General features: G+C 33.3%; 1 non-coding gene across 1 annotated transcript; it reads left to right on the forward strand.

The window, feature by feature from the left end:
- Positions 1-6,737: 6,737 nt before the first annotated feature.
- Positions 6,738-6,844, forward strand: LOC131170017 (small nucleolar RNA R71). The gene has a single exon (XR_009140960.1). It is a non-coding gene; the product is annotated as a small nucleolar RNA R71 (small nucleolar RNA).
- Positions 6,845-24,190: the final 17,346 nt, after the last annotated feature.

Here is a 24,190-nt window from a genome sequence, read left to right on the forward strand (position 1 = left end):
ACTTGTATGTAATGGAAAATGAAAGAAATAAAGATTGGGGGGGGGGGAGAGGGGATTTTGTAACACAAAATCAGACGAAATCAAAAATTCAACAACTAAATATGAAAAATCTCAATTTAAGTAAACTTTAGTCCAATGTAATTCGCATTCCAATGCATTGATTTGATCATATACAAAAGAAATACAATTATCTCTTATTGAATACTTAACGTAGATTTACCAAACAGCGAGGTAAACCCCTGACTTCCCTATACTCATCAATTCGAGTCCAGCACTCTTATTGACTCTAATTATTAACTGAATTGGTATTAAGCAATCCTCATCAAATTAATAACTTCTTTGAGAAAAGGAAGTAGTTAAGCTGAACAATAATTTATGAAGTATAAATCATTTAATCCATCCTATTGTTTTCTTAGGTTATTATCGAAAACTTGGATCATAATCAATAAAACCTAATTGCTACTCATGTTCAATCTTACACAACAATTACGGATTATGAAGATGAACTAGTAATTGATTAAATCAAACAATTAACTAATATGCCTTTTTAGCAAATCATTCAACAGATCAAAAACAATTAAATCAGAAAACAATAGATATTCAAAAAGACATAAATTAAATTAAGAACCTGGTCTCATAAATTACACATAAGAACTTGAATCCCTTGAACTAAATTAAAAACTTAGCCACTCATTTTCATAAGTTACAGAAAAATAAAGAAAGATAAAGAAGAAATCTAGAATGTAAATGAAGAACGAAAGTCTGAATTGAGATACCCTTAGCTGCTGTCCAAAGACGTATTTATAATAAAAAACCTAATCTTAAAGATACGAACCAAACTAGAAAAAGTTTTGAAATTCGAAAGGCAGATTTTCCGCCAGCATTCACGTCTCTGGAATCAAGGCCAATTTTCAGTGACTTTCTTTCCGAATCTGCCTTTGCCCTCTTGAGGAAAGTTATAGCCCTATTTCTTAGCTTTCCAACACGTACTAATTCGCCCAAATCTGAGCTCTACAGCCCAAGTTACGGCTCAAAAACAGGGACTGGTTCAGACAGACGGTCCAGCCCATAGTGACGAATTCATTGCCATTTTTGACAATTAAAATGGTCTCATTTCACATCTAGCCCTTCATAGAAGTTGTAGAGGTGGCTCTTAAGGTTTAATTGGGCTTAAGCTTGCTTCATTTGGACATCTGAAACTCCAGATACAAAATAAATACCAAAATTGGTCGTGATACATCAAGTCTGGGCTTTTTTTAATAGATCCATAGCTCATTTTGTCAATCTTGGAGACTGATTTGGGCTTTGGTCCCTCTTTATCTTTTGAAGTGCTCTCTCTTAGCTTTTCAATGGATTAAACAACACTCAATTTGGAGACCCACAACTTTAGAAATACTTGAAAAATACAGCGAAGGTCAAATGCTGAAAATTTCTCCATTTAACACAATTATTCCACAACTATCTAAAAATATGCATAACTGATAAATATATTTTAATCAATTGAATTAAACATAAAAATACACTAAAAACACTAAATGTGATGGGAGTAAACTTAATAAATTATGCACTTATTGTTAGTAGTATGCCCTAGAGCATATCATTTAGTATGTATCTTGTACATATTTTTATTAATAAAAGGCATTTCCACTTTTCCGTTTACATAATATATTTATGTGTAATAGAAAAGGTCCATTGATATTTTGTTAGAAATATTATACTTAAGTTGTTAAGAATATGAGTGACAATATTTCTAGCACGAAGTATCATAAATAGGTTCACAATCTAGGATACTTCATAATAAGGACATGTCTTATCCAGAAAGATTGTATTCATATTTGTTCCCAAGTTATTTATATGAGATATAAATAAGATGGAATGGTGAGTCTCATGCCATATAACAAACATGATAGGAAGTTATAAATGATAAGTAGGCCGAACCAGTGACACTTATGACAAGCACATGGAGTTTACTCTTGTCAATGTTTTGTCATAAATCATATCAGTGCATATAATCTTTAGACCTGAGATAGCACAGTTATCTTGTATATAGGTAGTTTGAGTTTGATACTGCTTTCATACTTGTATGTATGTATGGGTATATGGGCATGTGTTGGCTCCTACTAGTTATATATGGAGGTAGGTGTTGATCAAGATGGAATCTGTTCCTCTAAGTAAATAGAGATAAAATCCTATGTTCATTTAATTGTTCTTGATGTTTCAAGTTCTGCCAGACAGATAGATTTATTGTAAAAGAGTTTCTGATGAGAAAATCTTTTTAATCAAGAACTGGAATTAAAAGAGAACATAATATTCATAGCAAATGGAGTTTGACATAAACCATGACTCCAGCTTGAGTTGGGATTTTGTAATAGAGAGATTCTAGTGCATGGTAACATATGATTATAGGTTCATTTAAGGTAAACCTTATTACTAATTGGGTGGCCATGGCATGCTATGCTAGGTGTTAACCATGGTCTATGAGGTTCATAAAATGATTTAGAGAAATCATTTATGGTAAGAAAGAGTTCTGATGATATTAAGAGTTGATATCATGTCTCATTGCCAATTAGTGATGAGCCTAGTAAGTCACACACATACACAAGTTATTACCTAATTAAATATGATTTAATTAATTAATTAAAGAGTTTAATTGATTAATTAAATAGGTTTGGTTTGCAATTAGTTTGCAAAGTCCCTAGCATGACTTGAAACCAAATCTAGATTATTGGATGCATGATATAAGTTAAATTTATATTTAAAGTGTTTAAATATGAATTTAATTAATGAGAAATTAATTAATAGAGATTAATTAATTAATTTATATTTGATATAAATTAATTAGAAGAAGAAAAATAATTATTTTGGGTTGAGAACTCAAAATTAAGACACAGGGGCATTTTGGTCATTTTGCAGTGTGACACGTGGCACCATGAGATGGTGATACATGGCATAACACATAAGCTTGCCAAATTTTTTTTAATCATATAAGATGATTAAAATCAAGATTACATATAGGTTTGACACTTGGCACAATGTGATTGGGTCACTTAAACCTAGAGCTAATCAAAGGGTGACATGTGGCAAGGGTTTAATGTGTTAACCTAGCTATTTAAGTGTTGTTATGAGAAAATAAAACATAACCAGCAGCCACACTCCTTGGTCACGCCATTTTTCAGCCCTCCCTCTATTCTTCTTCATCTCTCATCAATTCAAAGAGATTAGCCATCAATCTCTTGAATTAAGAACACTAGAAATTGTTTCTAGTGTTCTGTTTACATCTCTAATCTCTTAAAAGGCAGAACTTGAATTTCTAATTAATAGAAAAGGCTTTAGAAGCTGTTCAATGGCTGCTATAGGTGTTCTTGGTGTGGACAAGCTAGAGGGACAACATCTGGTGTCCTGAAGACAAATCTCAAAGGCGCAGACATGCTGCAGTGCATCAAGAGGTTAGTGTAATCGTTCTTGATTTAATCTAGGGTTCTAAAATTAATCTGATTAATTTTAAAATCTTAAATGGCAAATACAGATCCAAAAACATATTAAAAGAGTTTTAATATGTTGTTTATCATTGAAATCAAATAGATAAAAATAAATCTTGCATGATGCATGTGACCCTAGGTGAAAATTTTTTAATTCAATGGTATAAACTTGTGTTTTTCACACTTACGTTCCTTCACTTATCAAATTCCCCGCACTTATTCCATGCTTGTTCTCATGCATGACTTAAACTCTCAATCAACTCCACTTAAAAGTTCCTTAACTTCATCCTATCACAACATTTTCTAACAAAAGATTAAAAATTTGAAAGAAGATGCAAGTAAGGTAATAACCATCATAATAAATTCCATCAACACTATACCAATATATCGATAATTTTCCAACACAAAACAAAAGGCTTAAAATTGATTAAGCTCACACAATTAAAGTTCCATAAAATTTTAAGTCAATACACACCAAAACACAAGGCTAATTTATCAAGGCACAACAATTATAGCTCTTTGCAAATCTTAGGGGAGATAGAAATGCCCTTTTTTTATATATTTGAAATTGGTACTTCTCTCTTGTCACAATTACTTTTTTTTTTCTTTTCAACCGTCACCTTCAGAAAAGTACCTTGCTCATATCCTAGTTAGCTTTTGGCCTGAGAATCGACATGGGGTTCATGAAGACCCCTGGTTAGTTTGCTTAACTAAAATAGTGGAGCAATTTTCAAGTTCAACCTTTTATTTCCTCCAATTTATGCATCAACATATTATAAAGTGCCCTGATAGATTAAACAAAGTTCTAAAATATGCATGACACTAGTTTAAAGCACACTTAACTAATCATTTCACCATTAAATCAAGCCTAAATGATTTATGCAGGAAAAAATATTTTGCTCTATGGTATGGAGAAGAGGGAAAAATCCATCATTAAAGTTACTATTACCTTGCCTAAAATTTCAAAAGTTCAATCTAAAATAGAAAAGTCACTTCAAGGACAAAACACTTCTCTCCGAGAGTTAATATAAAATCATAAATGAGAACAATTTTTTTTTAATTTTATTTATTTATTTTTTTTAACAATTAAAAGATTGCAACAACAAATTTCTCCTCCCCCACACGTAAAACTTACATTGTCCCCAATGTAAAGCCCAAATGCAAAAGAAAAGAAAAAAAATGCTAGAAAATAAAATAAAATAAGGGAAAGAAAACAAATCTGATTATGGCTAATAAGCCACCCATGGGTTGCCTCCCAAGAAGCGCTTTTGTTTAACGTCATTAGCTCGACATGGTAAAGCTCCTTAATCCATTGAATTCTCCTAAAACCCCTCATAAAATGGCTTGAGTTCATAACCGTTGACCTTGAATACTTTGTTAGTTCCTAAACTTTGAATTTCAACTGCACCATAAGGAAACACATTAGTAACAACAAATGGTCCAATCCAATGAGAACGCAACTTACCAGGCATCAGTTTTAATCTGGAATTATACAATAAAACTTTTTGTCCAATCACAAACTACTTCCTTATTTTGTCATGGAATATCTTTGTCTTTTCTTTATAGATCCTAGAATTCTCATAAGCCTTAAGGCAAATTTCCTCTAATTCATGCAAATGTGATTTTCTTTCTAACTCATCCTCTATGCTTAACTCAAAAACATCCTGCACAAATGTATCAACAACATTAATAGAAAAGACAGAACGATTATCAGCAGGATATTTCATAGCATCAAAGATATTAAATTTGACAGTCTTTCCATCAAACTCCATAGTTAAGGTACCCTCATCCACATCAATTTTTGTCTTGGCAGTTTTTAGGAAAGGTCTTCCAAACAAAATCAAAGCGGAATTTGATGAGAGAGCACTATCATCCTCCATATCCAGAATGTAAAAATCTGCAAGAAAAATCAATCCTCCAACCTGCAACAACACATCCTCAACTACGCCCAATGGATAAGCATTAGAACAATCAGCTAACTGAATAATGACACTGGTTTCTTTCAAAGGACCCAAATTTAAAGTTTGAAAAACTGAATTTGACATAACATTAATAAATGCTCCTAAATCTGCCATTGTATATTCAAATTTAGAATCACCTATTCTACAAGGAATAGAAAACGAACCTGGATCCTTACACTTAGGGGGTAATTTTCGCTGAATCAATGCCGATACATTTTCCCCCACACTAATCTTCTCAGTATTTCTCAACTTGGGCTTTGTAGTGCATAGTTCCTTAAGGAATTTAGCATACTTGGGAACTTGTTTGATCACATCCAGTAAAGGTATATTGACCTCTATCTTCCTGAAAGTCTCCAAAATTTCTTTCTCTTGTTCTTCTTTCTTATTTTTAGCAAACCTGCAGGGGAATGGAGGAAGAACAAAATTATTAACCTTATTCAGTTTAGGTTCAGTATTTACCTTAACTTTAGGAACTTCAGACTCTTTTTCTCCTTGTTTCTTCTTTTTCGTTGACTCATGTGGAGTTTGGTTATCAACTTCTTTCCCACTCCGCAACAGTAACGCACTTGCATTTTCTCTAGGATTCATGACTGTTTGTGATGGGAGCTTTCCAGAACCTTGAGCTTCTAGCTTACTCACAGATGAGGCTAACTGACCAATCTGCCTCTCTATGTTTTAAATGCTATTTCTGGTCTCCTGTTGAAACTGTTAGGTATTGTTAGCCAAAGCCTTAACAATTTCATCAAGTGACATACCTTGATTTGAGGGAGGCGGAGGTGGTTGTGGTTGATTCACTTGTGGTCTTTGCTGCTGGTATCGGTTTTGCACCGGTTGATTCCCATAACTCAGATTAGGATGATCTCGCCATCCTAGATTATAAGTATTGGAAAAGGGATCATACCTGTGTTGTGGCTGTCCATAATTTCCTACTGCATTAACATGTTGCATTGATTCATCCTATTGTAATGCAGGACACATGTCAGTAGCATGACCCGGACCCGAACAAATCCCACATACCTTAACAGTTTGCATTTTCCCTACAGCCAACTGCCTCACCAAAGAAGTTAAATTAGAAATTTGTTTCTCAAGGTTAGATGTACTTACCTCATTAACCTTCATAGGTGTGTGATCCATTCTCATTCCAAACTATTGAGATTTTGCTGTCATGTTAGCAATCAGCCTCCTTGCCTCTTCTGGTGTCTTGTCAACCAAAGCTCCTCCACTAGCAGCATCTATCATGCTGCGGTCCATTAATAGAAGTCCCTCATAGAAATACTGAATCAAAAGCTGCTCACTTATTTGATGATGGGGACAGCTTGCACACAGCTTATTAAATCTCTCCCAATACTCATACAAACTCTCTCCATTGTACTGCCGGATGCCACAAATTTCTTTTCTTATGTTGGCAGCACGGAAAGCAGGAAAATACTTCTCCAGAAACATCTGTTTCATCCCATTCCATGAGTTGATAGATCCAGAAGGAAGGTAATACAACTAATCCTTAGTTGTGCCCTCCAGTGAGAAGGGAAAGCTCAAAGCTTGATCTGATCCTCTGAAACTCCTTGAGGTTTCATGCTGGAACACACTACATAAAATTCCTTTAAATGCTTATGTGGATCCTCACCTGCAAGACCATGAAACTTAGGCAACAAATGGATTAGTCCAGATTTCAATTCAAAAGCAATATTTAATGCAGGGTATTGGATACAGAAAGGCTGTTGGTTTAGATCAGGAGCAGCCAACTCTTTCAAAGTCCTAGTATCAGCCATGGTCTTGTTTTCGGAATTTGAATCTGAATTCAAATCCGAACTTAACTCCTTTGGAGATTGGACTCCTTCAGATGTACTTGAAATCTTCCTAGCTTGCTTAGCTAATTTTCTCAACCGTTTAGCTATTTTTTCTACTTCTGGATCAAAGATCAACTCACCAGATTGAGAAGTTCTTGTCATAAACAAAAAGAAATCAAAGTAAAAACAGAAAAATGCCTCAAAACCCTAGAAAACAATAGAATTTGGCCTCAAGAGGGTGGGGCCAAAGAATCCTACAGATTGATTGGTCTTGATCAGAGCGTCATTCCTTCAAAATAGGTATGGGCCGCCCTCCAAATTCAACCAAACTTCTTGATGAACAATAACATCGTAAATTTTTTTTTTCTTTTCCAAAAAGCTGAAAATAGCAATAACTCACAAACAAAATTAATAACAGAATATCTAACACCAAAAACACAAATTCCAATAAATTTCAATCCTCGGAAACGGTGCCAAAATTCTTGATGGGTGTTGAATCCATCAGAAATTAAATTAACTGAAATCACCAATTATGAAATATTTTCTACAGCAAGTGGTAAATCCAGGTCGAGCCCTAGAGACTGAATTATTAAATTTCGTGCACTTGTGTGTAATGGAAAACGAAAGAAACAAAGATTGGGAGGGGGGGGGATTTTGTAACACAAAATCAGAAGAAATTAGAAATTCAAGAACTAAATATGAAAATCTCAATTTAAAAAAACTTCAGTCCAGGGTAATTCGCATTCCAATGCATTGATTTGATCATAAACAAAAGAAATACAGTTATCTCTTATTGAATACTTAACGTAGATTTACCAAACAGCGAGGTAAACCCCTGACTTCCCTATACTCATCAATTCGAGCCCAGCACTCTTATTGACTCTAATTATTAACTGAATTGGTATTAAGCAATCCTCATCAAATTAATAACTACTTTAAGAAAAGGAAGTAGTTAAGCTGAACAACAATTTATGAAGCATAAATTATTTATTCCATCCTATTGTTTCCTTAGGTTATTATCAAAAACTTGGATCATAATCAATAAAACCTAATTGCTACTCATGTTCAATCTTACACAACAATTACGGATTATGAAGATGAACTAGCAATTGATCAAATCAAACAATTAACTAATAGACCTTTTTAGCAAATCATTCAACAGATCAAAAACAATTAAATCAGAATACAATAGATATTCAAAAAGACATAAATTAAATTAAGAACCTGGTCTCACAAATCACACATAAGAACTTGAATCCCTTGAACTGAATTAAAAACTTAGCCACTCACGTTCATGGCTTACAGAAAAATAAAGAAAGATAAAGAAGAAATCTAGAATGTAAATGAAGAATGAAAGTCTGAATTGAGATACCCTTAGCTGCTGTCCAAAGATGTATTTATAATCAAAAACCTAATCCCAAAGATAGGAACCAAACTAGGAAAAGTTTTGAAATTCAAAAGGCAGATTTTTAGCCTGCATTCACATCTCTAGAATCAAGGCCAATTTTTAGTGACTTTCTTTCCGAATTTGCCTCTACCCTCTTCAAGAAAGTTGTAGCCCTATTTCTTATCTTTCCAACGGGTACTAATTCACCTAAATCGGAGGTCTACAGCCCAAGTTATGGCTCAAAAACTGGGACTGGTTCAGATAGATGGTCTAGCCCATAGTGACTAATTCATTGCCATTTTTGGCAATTAAAATGGCCTCATTTCACATATAGCCCTTCATAGAAGTTGTAGAAGTGGCTCTTAAGGTTCAATTAGGCTTGGGCTTGCTTCATTTGGACATCTGAAACTCCAGATACAAAATAAATACCAAAATTGGTCGTGATACCTCAAGTCTGGGCTTTTTTCAATAGATCCATAGCTCATTTTGTTAACCTTGGAGACTGATTTGGGCTTTGGTCCCTCTTTATCTTTTGAAGTGCTCTCTCTTAGCTTTTCAATGGATTTAATAGCACTTAATTTGGAGACCCACAACTTTAAAAACACCTGAAAAATACAGCATAGGTCAAATGCTGAAAATTTCTCCATTTAACACAATTATTTCACAACTATCTAAAAATATGCCTAAATGATAAATATATTTTAACCAACTGAATTAAACATAAAAACACACTAAAAACACTAAATGTGATGGGAGTAAACTTAATAAATTATGCACTTATCATTCTTGAAGAAATTTTTAAAGAGCAAAAAATGATAAATTAAATGTAATTTATTTATTAAAAACCTATCTAAGCCGAATTGGACTCTATGGGACCAATAAAGTCTTAATAAGGACTTCAATTAAATAAAAAACTCACCTAAAATTTTTTAAAGAAAAGAAAATATTATCCTTATCCTTCTCTTTCTCCCTCACTATCTCTCTACCATACAACCTCTCCCTTCCTCACTATCCCTCTCCCACATGACCTTTCCCTTCCTCACTCTCCCTCTCCCACATGAACTCTCTCTCCCTTTCTCCCACCAATAGACTCTCTCTCTTTTCCTCTCCCACTAATCGGTTCTCTCTTTCTCTCTCCCTAGGTGGTGTCCCCCACTCTCCCTTTTTTTCACTAAAATTTTATTTTATTTTATCTTTTATTTTATCTCTTCCTAAACTTTATCAATAGGACTTTCAATTGTATCACAATTTTACACTCAAAACTCTATAAATACCCCACTAGGGAGATGAAAGGAACATACTTAAAGATCAACCCCTAGAGCTCTTTCTAAATTTCTCTCTTCCTTCTCTCTGTTTTCTTTTCTTTCTTTCTTAGTTCAACAAAGCTTATTTTAAGATTTAATCAAGATGAGGGTTTTTAATATCTTTTGTTCAAGATTCATACATATTATAGTTGTATCATACTTATATGCCTTGAGTTAGCCTTATGTGTTCATAATTTACATATATATGTGATAAATTTGAGGGTGATGATAATTTTACACATTCCATGTATTTATGCTTCTGTAGAAATTTTATAAAAGTTATATTTGTAATCTTCATGATATTCTAATAATTTTAACCTCAAAAATCATGAAAAAAATCTATTAAATTGAATAAGTTATGGCTATCTAAAGTTAGGATATTTGTAGATCATGATTTGAAGTATAGCCAATTTTTAAGGTTCATATCTCTCTCAATTTTTATCTTTTTCTATGATTCTTGGTTCTAAAATTAAATTCAAGATCTTTTCTAACTTTTCCCATTAGTTTCATATAAATATCATTTATGATTTGTGAGATAAATTAATTTTAAAAAAGTAGTGCAGATCTGTCTCTAATGAATAATAATGATCAACCATGATTTTTGTAAATTATTTGGTAGATATTTTATATTGGCTAATAATTTTTTATTTTGATATGATGACTTGGCATAATTTTAAAATTTTTGTATAAGTTTCGTACATGTTTAAGTAATTTTAAAAATTCAAATACAAAAACACTATAAATCTGCCCAAATATAAAAATTTTATGTTGATCTATAATTTTTTGCTTTTATGTTTTAAATTGTATTTTGATCTAATTTTAATGTTGCACATGATGTGATATGGTGTTATGAAGTGTTAGGATTATGTTAGAAGACCTTTGACCATTCTGTAGTTTTAATCAAATTGAAGTCTAAATAACTTAGGACATTAGTGTTAGATTTCAATGCAATTTGCTATTAATTTATTTCGTATTATAAATAAATTTGATAAGTAGTCCTAAGGTAAGTGCCAAAAATGGCAATTGCGTGGAGCTTACATGGAGCTTAACAGGAGTAAGATAGTGGGGATAAACTTGTCATACTAGAAAAGAAGGCCATTCTTTAAAGGTAGATGGTAATTGCAATAATTAAAATGTAAGTAACCCTTAAAATTTCTTGAAATAACAATTGTATATGTAATATATAGTAATAATAGAATTTATTTGGTAAATAATAAAACCAATTTCATTTGAATCTTTAACCCACTTGTATGAAATTTAATTAAAAAAAATGGTAAATTAAAATCAATTTTGTCTATATTTAAACATTAAATTTAATTAAACACTTGGTAAATTATAAAATAAGTTAGTATACCAGAAATAATTTTTTTTAGGTTGTAATTATTTGGGACCCTTATGTGTTTATTAGAATAAATTACACATGTATATAATTTTTTTAGTTTAATTATCCTTAGAGTAACTTGTTAAATAAATTGATTAATTAGTTACAAAGAAACTTAAGGTTATTTGTAAATTGAATTTGTTTATAAATTAAATTATAAAATAATATATTAATTTTAGTCATTCTGTAAATTTCACTTAATTTAATTTAGCAACCCCATATATAGGAAGTACTTGTGCATGAAAATTATTTATAAACAACAACCCCTATTTGAATTATTTGCATGTATAGGTTTAAAAATTACATTTTAGGTAAGAGGTTCAATAAAGGAATAATAAGAAAGACTTTTAGAATCATTAGTAGAGGACTAGCACTCAAATTAACGATGTTAGACCAGGCATAAATGGTACATAACACTTTTCCCTTAAGTACCCACTATCCCAAACTTAGACATTGGGCTATGGTGATGATAGTTGTAGAACCTCTGCAAGAAGTAAGTTGCCATCCACGACCATATCAAAAATTGAGTGCATTAATCAAGTCCCTTCAGTTGTCCCTTTAGAAATTGATGCCTTAATCAGATGTCCCTCGGAAGAAGCAATGAATATGTTCTGGTTATTACTCAGGTGACAACTCCTGTCTATCTATGCCTTTGTGGCATAAACCCTTAATATCGTGGTAGTGACATAAACCCTTACTAGTGGATTCGATTCTATTACGATTTAATAAATTGCATGTCTAGGAAATCCTTTCTAAGGAGATGGTACTTAAATGAGATTGATATGACTCCACCATCATTCCTAAGCATTACCTAGTGCACTTTATGCAATTTCAAAGAATGATCTTTCACCTCATGCCATAACCAAATGGGCTAGATATCTAATTGAGGTCATAATTATTGTGACAATGACCCAATTGCATGTTAATGTTTTTTTTTTTTTTTTTTTTTTTTTTTTGGTGCTTGAAGTGCATAAAGATGCATGTTAAGCTTTAGGAAGTTTAATTTGAAAATTGTCTAATTTTGCTTGCCCAGCACTTCCGTACATTCAGAAGACACATAATTTCCTTACTCGGACATCCCATTCCCTTATTTCACATGTGAGCTAATAATGCATGCATGACATTTCCTTTACTCTCCTTTGCTTTCCCATTGGCAACCATTGGGTCATCCATAACCACCAACACAACATAAGTATATAAGATGCATCATCTTCGTGAGTTAGAGATACACATATATATAAATAACTATATAAGCAATCCCTATATGCAATATAGCTAATGAAAATAGTTAAATGATGTACAAGTGCTCATGTAAAGTAAAAATGCATTTAAGAAAGCATTTTTGTAATTTCTACTCACCTTGACAGTAATGCCTTTAACCTTAACACTTATTTCTAATTAAGTGTTTCCCTTGATTATATTCCTTGTAACTCTATCCCCCAAGCTATAAGAAGAGAGTATATAAAAGTATATATAATTAACAGTTTCATTAAAGTTGAATTATACTATATATTTGGGAGATAAACCACTTTCAGCAACCAAACATGGGTCATTCAACTCCCGAAACTGCAAAGGTGTGTTGCCTATTGTTTACGTAGTTCGGCTGCCAAATCTTGATATTTTGGCCATCAAACCTCTGTATTTCGAAATGCCCAATTTAGGTTTATTCCTTTGTTCACTTATCCAGTCATCCTAATACACATTTCCAAGATTATTTTCATCATTTCTTCAATCAGATAAGCTTTTATATTGATACTATTCATTTTATATTACTTTGATCATCTAATAATTTCTCATTCAGTTAAGCCATTTAATCTCCAACATCAAACATTACTTTAAAACAATCCTACTTACTTATTTTATTATTCTAAACATAAATATAAAGAGTACTTACTTGTTAGGTTCCTAGGGTTTCCCTTTTTTGCCTTATTTTCCCTAACCTCATATTCTCCTTTCTTATTCTTTCTAGTATTCTTTTAAGCTATGGAGTATTTAAGTTTCTCTAGTTTTTAAAAGGTTTGGAAAGAGAAATGAAAAGGATATGGGAGAAGAAGAGAAAGAAGAAGGACAGAGGATAGGAAGGTTCTAGAGTTAGAAGAGAAAGGGTTGGAGGAAAATATCTAAGCTTTTCTCTTTTTGTAACATCCTCATTTTCGTAGTCCGTACATTCTACTGTTTCGACGGCTAATGTCTGCCTCGAAAAGTCAGAATGTCTGGAACTACACTTCGGTGATAATGAACAGACATATAATGATGAAATAAATAAGAAGAAAATACAAGAAAAATCAAAGACAAATGAAAGAGAGAAAATGAAGCTAAGTTAAACGAGCCGACACTGCAGCGATGGGTGACTGCACTAGGAAGGCCGTTGCCGACCCCAGGACCGTGGGAAACCCTCAGAATTTAATTTCGGCATGTAAGTAAAGGTCTATTGAAATATAATTGACACTATAATTATTAAAGAAAAATTAATAAATTAGTACAAAGAAAAACGAAAAATCGAGAAATAGAGAAAAATCGGTGTTACCGAAAAATCAGGAATATAACCCGAAGTGAGGTATTTTCGTCATTTGACACCTAGAGTTGCCTTTTGACCTCAATTTCCATTAAAAATAAATGATATTATACTTTAGAAATGTCATAAAAAATTAAATTGTGATACAATATGTGAATAGTAAAAGAATGGAGCCAAATGAGCAAATAAGAAAACTTTAACTAATTAAACATTAAAATCCAAGTTAGTGCTCCACTAACTCTTAATTTGGGACACTTAAATATTCCTTTGGGACAGCAGAACCATCATCTTCCACCTTGAGAAATAACCAGCCAAGAGAAATGGAGTTCAACATGGAAATCACCATGGACGCCCCACATGCAACCTCCATGGGTGCATGATCAAGCCACCATTTCTACTTAGTTCCTTCATTAAAGCTTGCACACACACCTTGGGCAGTATGTTGGAAGCAAAAAGAAGAGGATTTGATGAAGTTTTGGTGAAGGTCAAAAAAGGTTAGTGCTAGTTTTTCATCCCTTGCTTCATTAAAGTTTGTATTAAGGTTGAGATGAGTTGGATGGTGAAGAAATTTGAAGGATTCGATGAGTTATTGATATATTCAATTTTGGACAGCCATGAAAGTTTATTGTAATTGAGTTTTTCTTACCTATAATGAATGAAAATTAAGGTTGAATAACTTAAATGGAGGAAGTAGTAAGTTAAAATCTAAGTATGTGCATGTAGTGCTTGAATTAAGGGTGTGTAATGGAACCTTAATGCTATGGGCAAACTGCCATGTTTGGCAACCCATTAAACCATGAATTTGTGTGTGAACATGTAGTTATTAATGAAATATGCTAATGTTAAATTGTGGGCAGCAAGTGTAAGTGATATTGAAATATGATTATGTTGAAGTGTATGTGTAATATTGACATTGAGATATGTTGAATTTTGGTGGAAGTGAATGTTGAACTTAATGGTGAATTGTGTGCATTGAGCACTTGAATATTCTGCCCAAAATTGTTTCTGGAATTGTGTACCATATATATATGGAAGTGTCATTGATTGAATATTGAAGTAATGAGGAGGAGAAGGAATATCAAATTGGAAGTGTATGTGTTTTGTGCAGGTTGTGTATTGATGACAGTACCTAAATTAGGTCGTAAGTACCCAAATGTAAACCCAATTGGTATGAGGCATATGGGAGGTGAAACTAGACACCAAATAGGCCAACTTTCATGTAGAAATGTTGCCAAAATTCTGCCTAGAAACTGACCTTAAAAATGACCAAATCCGGAATAGCAACCTTGCAACCCAGATTTTTGACCATATGAACAATAGTACTTGGGATGACCATAACTCACTCAAAACAGGTCCAATTGACCTGAAATTTTTACCATGGTTAGTTTAGACAGAGATCTACAATTCTTATGAAGACACCAAAACCCAGAAATGGCCAAAACCAAGTCAAATGGCTTGCACAAGTTCGGGTACAAAAACTGCCGAACCAAACGTGACCTAAAATTGACCAAATTTTGCACTAAAGGTGCAATCTGTCTAGCTTTAGTAAATTGATTATATTTTGGTCTATATATCATAGAATGACCTGAAAATTTTCCCCGAGTGCAATAAGACATAGAGCTACAATTCTTATGAAGACACGAAAACCCAGAAATGGCCAGAACCAAGTCAAATAGCTTGTACAAGTTAAGGTACCAAAACTGTCAGAACTAAAATTGACCAAATTTTGCACTAAAGGTGCAATCTGTCCAGCTTTAGTGAATTGACCATATCTTGGTCTATACAACTTAGAATGACCTGAAATTTTACCCCAAGTGCAATAAGACATAGAGCTACAATTCTTATGAAGACACCAAAACCCAGAAATGGCCAGAACCAAGTCAAATAGCTTACACAAGTTCAGGTACCAAAACTGCCAGAACTAAAATTGACATAATTTTGCACTAAAGGTGCAATCTGTCCAGCTTTAGTGAATTGACCATATCTTGGTCTATACAACTTAGAATGACCTGAAATTTTGCCCTGAGTGCAATAAGACATAGAGCTACAATTCTCATGAAGACACCGAAACCCAGAAAAGGCCAGAACCAAGTCAAATAGCTTGCATAAGTATAGGTACCAAAACTGGCCGAACCAAAAGTGACCTATAAATGACCTAAGCCTACTATTTTAGTGCATTCTGTCCAGCATTGGTAAATTGACCATATCTTGGTCTGCACAACTAAGAATGATCTAAAATTTTGCCCCGTGTGCAATAAGACATAGACCTTCAAGTTTCTAGTTTGGACCGAAACCCAAAAACCAAGGGTACTAGGTCGTCCGGCTAGGTCAAAATAGTACATCGAAATCCCATAAATTGCAATAAAATGCAATACACTTAGAAATGAAATTGGTAACATATACCAACACTAAACGGCTATAAAATGTGACATATTGGTAACATTAGAATTGACTCACGTAGAGTGCATCAAGGGTCAACATTATAGGTTGACTGATGAAATGAATTAAAGGGAATAGTACCAAGAGAAATAGGACTTTAAGCTAGACAAATCTAGCACACAAAAATTGAGAAATTGACCAAATTTTGAAGTAAAGGTGCAATCTGTCCAGCTTTAGTAAATTGACCATAACTTGGTCTATACAACTCGAAATGACCTGAAATTTTGCCCCGCGTGCAATAAGACATAGAGCTACAATTTTGCTTCTTTGACCAGAAGCTAAAAACCAAGGAAAATAGGACTTTAAGCTAGACCAATCTAGCATACTAAAATTGAAAATTGGTAATTACATAAAATGATGCTTAAAGTAATTTGGCAATGAATGCCAACTTGTGAAAAGGGTAAATTGCATTATATTGACAACATATTGAATTGTAAATTATGCTAATTGCATTATATTGACAACATATTGAATTGTAAATTATGCCATGTTGATGCTAGAATCAACCTATCCATGATACATAAAAAAGTCAATAATTTTATTGACCAGTGAAAGGCATAAAGATGTATAAACCCTATGAATAAAGAATTAAATATGTAACATTGTAATATGCCCTAATTTGCCTAGTTGACTAGTTTGGATTGGTTGGCATGCCAATAGGATTCTGACAGCTGTTCTATAAATGACTTTACGTCATACTGTGTTTTATGGCTTATTATGCCATACTATGATTTTAATAGCCTATGGCTATACAGATTGTGTTATTATACTCGGCTTAATGCCTGATTGATTATATGGCTTTTTAGCCACCTGTTTTGCACAGGAGATACTTTGTGACCGATGGTGTGACGGCCGAGGTACTAGGTACCCGGTGCTAGTATATCCGTTTATCGATGCAGTCGATGTATAGGCTACATGGGCAGTCATTTAAAACATTATTCACTTCAAGAAGCTAAGTTAAGTTAAGTATAATGAAATTTCAGTACAATTAAATTAAGTATTGAATGAATGATTAAAAGAGATTAGCAAAAGAAACATAACAAAAATATAAATTGCAGAATCGTAGAGACTTGAAATACAATACAGTTAGAATAATTTGTATACTGGGTAGTATTTCTGAAAGGTTATAAACTAAGCACTTCCAAGAGGAACAAACTAGTATATAAGATTGTTGATACTAGAAATACCATACCAAATTAAATTGATTCCTGAGTATCCGAATTATGAGTTATTTCTTTCTTTATTTGTATATATTATTTCTTGTTATGCTATTGCACCACTAAGTAGAAATGCTTAGCGCGATGGAATTGCTTCCTCGTGCAGTGCTTGAAGGTAAAACCGATGGTATCCAACTGAGATTTTTGGAGTCCAGATCTGCAGAAGTGTCAGAAGAGTTCAAGATTGTCACCTCCTCAGCAATGCATGTAGATAGGGCTCATAATTATACATGTTATGTATTCTGTTCATTCTAAGTATATTGTAATTTCATTTGTATATCCTGTACTTGACAAATTTATATACTTAATTGGAAAATTATATAAGTTAATGAAATGTAAGAATTCTGATGTCTGAATTGATTGTCTAATCATAATGATTCTGAATGAGATTGAGTTTAAGAAATTTTGAGAAACTGATGAGATATTATTGAGATAAATTGAGCTATGAATTTGAATATGTTGTGAATTGTCTTTGGCAGGTTCAGAAAAATTGTTAGTCCAAATTATAGCCGACACTTTGTCGGATTATCGTTAAAATTTTTGAAATTTCCAAATTAGTTAGATTTTGATAAAAGTAAAAATGGCCCAAACCTTAAATAAAGTTTTTGAATAAATAAATCAAGAACTATAATGAAATCAGATAAGATTCAGGAACCTCGGCACTCTGTGTAACACAATTTGCTCGGCTACACTGTAGACGGGTGAGGGGTGTTACATTTAGTGGTATCAGAGCACGGTTTAGGTGTTCCTAGGCAAAGATAAGTGGAAAGATAGTGTGCATACATGCATTACATTCATAAGAGTTGAGGTGACACTATGCAGATCTGTTTACTTTTGATTATTCAAAGTTAAGATATGGACTTGGAGCCGCAGAGGGCATTGGAAAAAGAAGTAAAAAACCTAGTTCATGAGGTTATAACATAATAACTGCGTAATGTTCTTGATGTTTGTATTGTAAGCTGCAGATTACAGTGCCGACATGAGATTATTGTGTAGAGCTACATGCTTCCTCGTGGTAGAATAAAATAAGAATATTTGTAAGTAATCTATAATTTGATACAGTTACACCCAAATTGAGTACTATTACGGGAAATAAATGTGAAAATTCTAGTAAGAGATTTAAAACTTCAGAACTAGCCTATCGAAAAACTACATTTCTAAGGTAGCTAGAGTCAGTGACTCGGTTACACTAATGTGGACTACCATTACCACAAAAATTGCTATGAGCTAATAGAATTCAGTATGGCTATAAATTAGAAAGAACACCTGGAGGATGAAGATATCTGGACATCGATATGGAGTTTTATCAGTATTTTAATATTTTTGACAGAAAGGAATGATGTAGGTATTTGAGAATACATTTAGAAATTGTATTGATGCTCTCTTCAGAAGCATGAATAGATACCTTCCACTAATGGAGTTTGTGTATAGTGATATTTATTAAATAAGCATGAAGATATCAAGGTATAAGGTCTTGTATGAGATAAATGCAGAACACCTAGACAAAGGGTAGAGTTGGAATTGGTAAAAGAGACAGAAGGACTGGTAAAGAATCCTAGTATGAGAGATCAAGAAACTAATGAATAATAGAATTTCATAAGTAGGAATACTAAAGGCAGAGGAAAACAATGATGGAAAAGTGAATAAAATTATGAGACAACGATAAGCTCGGTTGTTTGAATCAGATGAATTTCGAGGACGAAATTCCTTTTTAGAGGGGAAGAGTTGTAACATCCTCATTTTCGTAGTCCGTACATTCTACTGTTTCGACGGCTAATGTCTGCCCCGAAAAGTCGGAATGTCTGAAACTACACTTCGGTGATAATGAACAGACATATAATGATGAAATAAATAAGAAGAAAATACAAGAAAAATCAAAGACAAATGAAAGAGAGAAAATGAAGCTAAGTTAAGCAATGATGGGTGATCAGACTTGGGAAGGCCGTTGCGACCCCAGATCATGAAACCCTCAGAATTTAATTTCGGGATGTAAGTAAAGGTCTATTGAAATATAATTGACACTAGAATTATTAAAGAAAAATTAATAAATTAGTACAAAGAAAAATAAAAAATCGAGAAATAGACAAAAATCAGTGTTACCGAAAAATCGGGAATATAACCCGAAGTGTAACACCCCTATGTTCGGTAGTGCGTTCTACTGTTCCGGTGAGCAGTGTTGTCCGGACAGCTAGAATGTCTAGAACTACACTTCGATATGAGTGAGAAGACATAAAATAATGAAATACAAGAAAAGAAAATACAAGAAAAACAAAGAAAAAATAATAGCAAAGAAATGTAACCAAGTTAAGCGAGCCGAGAACCCTAGCGATGGGTGACCGCACCGGGAAGTCACGGCGTGAACCGTTGACTAGCCCTGGACAGCGGGGAACCCTAGAAAATATTTTTAAGACTCAAATAGACATCTATTGAAGCATAAATACCATTAGAAATATCAAAGAAAAATTAATTAATTAGTACAAAGAAAAATGAGAAATCGAAAAATGGAAAAAACTCGGTGTTACCGAAAAATCGGGAATGCAATCCGAACAGGGGCATTGTGGTCATTTGACACCCCGAGTTATCTTTTGACCTAAATTTCCATTAAAAATACATGATATTACACTTGGAAAATATAATGAAAAATTTAATTAGTGGTACCTAATGTAAATAGCAAAAATGGAGAATTAAATGTGGAAAAATGAAAGTTAAGATTAAACTAATATTAAATTAAGCTTAGTGCTCCACTCACCCATCAAAGTGGACCACTAACTCATCATCTTGGGCAGAATACACATCTTCATCTTCAACCTTAGAACCAGCAGAAAATTGCTCCCAAAAAAAATCCATTGACGCATGGTTTGAAGCTCCATGCATGTGAGATTCAAGCTCCTTTCTTGGCACTTTCCTTCATTAAAGATTGTCCATACACCTTGGGCAGTAGATAGGCAACAAGAAGACCAAGTTTTGGAGAGGTTTTGAAGAGTTTCCAAAGTGGTAAGTTTGTGTTTTTGGTTATTGCTTCATTAAAGTTAGTAAGAATGTTATGGGTACTTGAATTATGGAGAGATTTTTGAGGTTTGATGTTTAAAGGGAGAGGTGTATTTTTGGTAGCCATGGAAACTCCTTAAGGACAGTTTATTCTTGCTTGTAAATGGTAGATTAAAGGGTTGATTAAATGTTTATGTGTGTAGGAATTTATTTGGGTGATGTATATTAAGTATGTGTAAATGTGTACTTGAATTTGGAAACTTGGAAATTAATGGAGTGTGACGTATGAATCGGCAGCTTGATTTGGTGAACCATAAAAATGTTATTTCATGTTTGGTTTATGGAATATTAATATTGAATTGTGGTAGTTGTTATGGCAGCTTGGGTATATGTATGATGGTATGAAGTTGGACATGTAAATGAGCTAGGTTAGGTGATTGAATTGTTGTAATTGAGCTTGAAAAAATTCTGCACTATATGGTGCATGTTGAGTGTGATTATAAGCTTCCAAAATGACCAACAATATGTTGTGAATTGTGTTTAGGTTATGGTACAAACCAGAATTGGCATGAATGTTTAGTTTGATAAGTGTTAAAAGTGACCTTGATGAGTAATGAATGAAATGCAATAGGGCAGTTTATGTTTTGGGCCTAGAACCTTAAGTGTGTGGCTCCAATTGGTATGAGACCAATTGGAGGTGAAACTAGGCACAAAATGTGCCAACTTTCATGAAGGAAGCTTACCAAAATTCTGCTTGTAAGGTAACTTGAAAAATGACCAAATCCGGATTAGTGCAATCAAGGCCTGAAAATTGACCATTTGGGCAGCAGTTAGTGTTTAGGCCATAACTCACTCAAAACCGGTCCAATTGGCTTGAAATTTTGACCATGAATATTTAAGACCTATATCTACAAGTCTTATGAAGACACCAAAGCCCAGAAATGACCATAAGTAAGTCAAACAGCTTGCAAAAGTTCGGGTCCAAAAACTGGCCGAACCTAAAATGACCTAAAATGACCTAAAGTGACCAATTTTGATGCATTTTGACCAGCAATAGTAAAATGACCATAACTTAGTCTACATAACTCAGAATGACCTGAAATTTTTCCCCGCGTGCAATAAGACAGATCTACAAGTTTGTAGTTTTGACCGAAACCCGAAAACCGAGGGAACTAGGTCATCCGGCTAGGTGAAACTAGTATCCTAGAATCCAGCAAATTGCAAGAAAACGCAAAATACATGGAAATGAATTTGGTAACATGTACCAACCCTAAAAGGGCTACAAATGTAACATATTAGTAACATTAAAACCTAATTTACCTAGAATGCATCGAGGGTCAACATATTAGGTTGACTAAGCAAATAATAGAATTCAGTAAATTAATTATCAAGCATTATCGTTAGAGACAGTTTAAATGAGTACTGAAACACTTCAAATTGTGTTTCTCAGTTAGCAAAGACTCAAGGAAAGGGAAGGAAACACTGAGTCAAGGCCAGGAGATAGTTATCAGAGGTTTGTGCACAACAGTTATTTCTTTTGAATTTTTCAATTGAAATAAATTATGACTATTTGTATATTATTGTTTTCAATTATGGAAATGTGTTTGAATGGATACTTATTGCTTGAAAAGCATTGTAAATGGTTTGAAACTGTGGAAAAATTGATTTAGTGTGAATTATGAAAATTTGAAGTTAATTATGAATTGTGTTGCCATCTTGTAAATGAAATTATGACTTTGGAAATTTATTGGATTTCTCACGAATCATTTGAATAAAATGTTTGGAATTGATTTTGTGTTCACACTTAGCATGACAGTATCACATTATTCCTCCTCCATTTATGGGGTTGAGATCGTTTATTTTCCTCCCTCTCTAGCTTGCCAGTTGAGGTTGAGATCGGATGAGTACTCATTATATAGCTAGCTTCCTCCCTCATTGATTTCGATTAGTGGGGTTGTAGATTGCTTTGTCGTGGTGTACAACGCGGCATTGATCGGAAATTTGTGTCATGGCTTAAGTTGTGTATGAATTGGCAACACTGTGTTCTTAAACCATTTGACTAAATTGTATTATTATGAGCTTTGATAATTTGTGAAATGGAGTTCAAATTCTTTATGACATTCATTGTCTTGAATTTAACTATGGTTTAAGTATCCACTATTTATAAGACTTATGATTTGTGATTTAAAGTTGTATTTAGTTAATGTTGTGCACCACTGAGACATTGTCTCAGCGATAGCTTTTCATTGCTGTCGCAGGTAGACAGATTGACAGGGCAGCAGACTAGGCTGCTAGGGCAACACTGAGAGATCATCGGGTATATTGAGTATACCATATTTTGCATTTTGTACTGTAATGTATGTTCACGGTATGTATATAGTGTTCTTAGTTTTGAGCAGTTGTAAATTAAAATTGTATCTTGAAGTTGTCAAACAAATTGTGAGTTATTTTGGCTTGTAAAATCTGTACTATATTTCTTTTATCTCAGCCTTTGGAAATATTGAAAAATTATTGTGGATTTGAGTTGAGAAATTTATTGTGTTGAACAAAATGTTGGAGTTTGAGATTGAGAAATATATTTGAAGTGCTTTTTACAGGTTTTTGAAGAACTGTTTTATTTAAAATACAGATGGCACTCCGCCAAAATTTTTACAGAAATTACTAATAATTCAAATATGTTAGCTGTTTCACTTCAGTTCAAAAAAGTTTTTAACACCTATAAATAGTGCTCACCACTGTAAAAAAAAGTAAGAAAAGTTTTAAAATCCCTTGTAGTGTATTTAATGGGTTATCAGTAGACGAAGTTGGTAATTCATTAGGTATACTACGGGATCATGTCATGCCTTACAGAGGGGTAGGGTGTGACACAAAGTGGGGTATTTTGGTCATTTGAGACCTAAAGTAGCCTTTTGACCTCAATGTCCATTAAAAATAAATGATATTATACTTTACAAATGTCATGAAATATTAAATTGTGATACAATATGTGAATAGTAAAAGAATGGAGCCAAATGAGCAAATAAGGAAACTTTAACTAATTAAACATTAAAATCCAAGTTAGTGCTCCACTAACTCTTAATTTGGGACACTTAAATATTCCTTTGGGACAGCAGAACCATTATCTTCCACCTTGAGAAATAACCAGCCAAGAGAAATGGAGTTCACCATTGAAATCACCATGGACGCCCCACATGCAACCTCCATAGGTGCATGATCAAGCCACCATTTCTACTTAGTTCCTTCATTAAAGCTTGCACACACACCTTGGGCAGTATGTTGGAAGCAAAAAGAAGAGGATTTGATGAAGTTTTGGTGAAGCTCAAAAAAGGTTAGTGCTAGTTTTTCATCCCTTGCTTCATTAAAGTTTGTATTAAGGTTGAGATGAGTTGGATGGTGAAGAAATTTGAAGGATTCAATGAGTTATTGATATATTCAATTTTGGACAGCCATGAAAGTTTATTGTAATTGAGTTTTTCTTACCTATAATGGATGAAAATTAAGGTTGAATAACTTAAATGGAGGAAGTAGTAAGTTAAAATCTAAGTATGTGCATGTAGTACTTGAATTAAGGGTGTGTAATGGAACCTTAATGCTTTGGGCAAACTGCCATGTTTGGCAGCCTATTAAACCATGAATTTGTGTGTGAACATGTAGTTATTAATGAAATATGCTAATGTTAAATTGTGGGCAGCAAGTGTAAGTGATATTGAAGCATGATTATGTTGAAGTGTA

This window comes from Hevea brasiliensis, chromosome 10 (assembly GCF_030052815.1).
Source record: "Hevea brasiliensis isolate MT/VB/25A 57/8 chromosome 10, ASM3005281v1, whole genome shotgun sequence".
Taxonomy (NCBI): domain Eukaryota; kingdom Viridiplantae; phylum Streptophyta; class Magnoliopsida; order Malpighiales; family Euphorbiaceae; genus Hevea; species Hevea brasiliensis.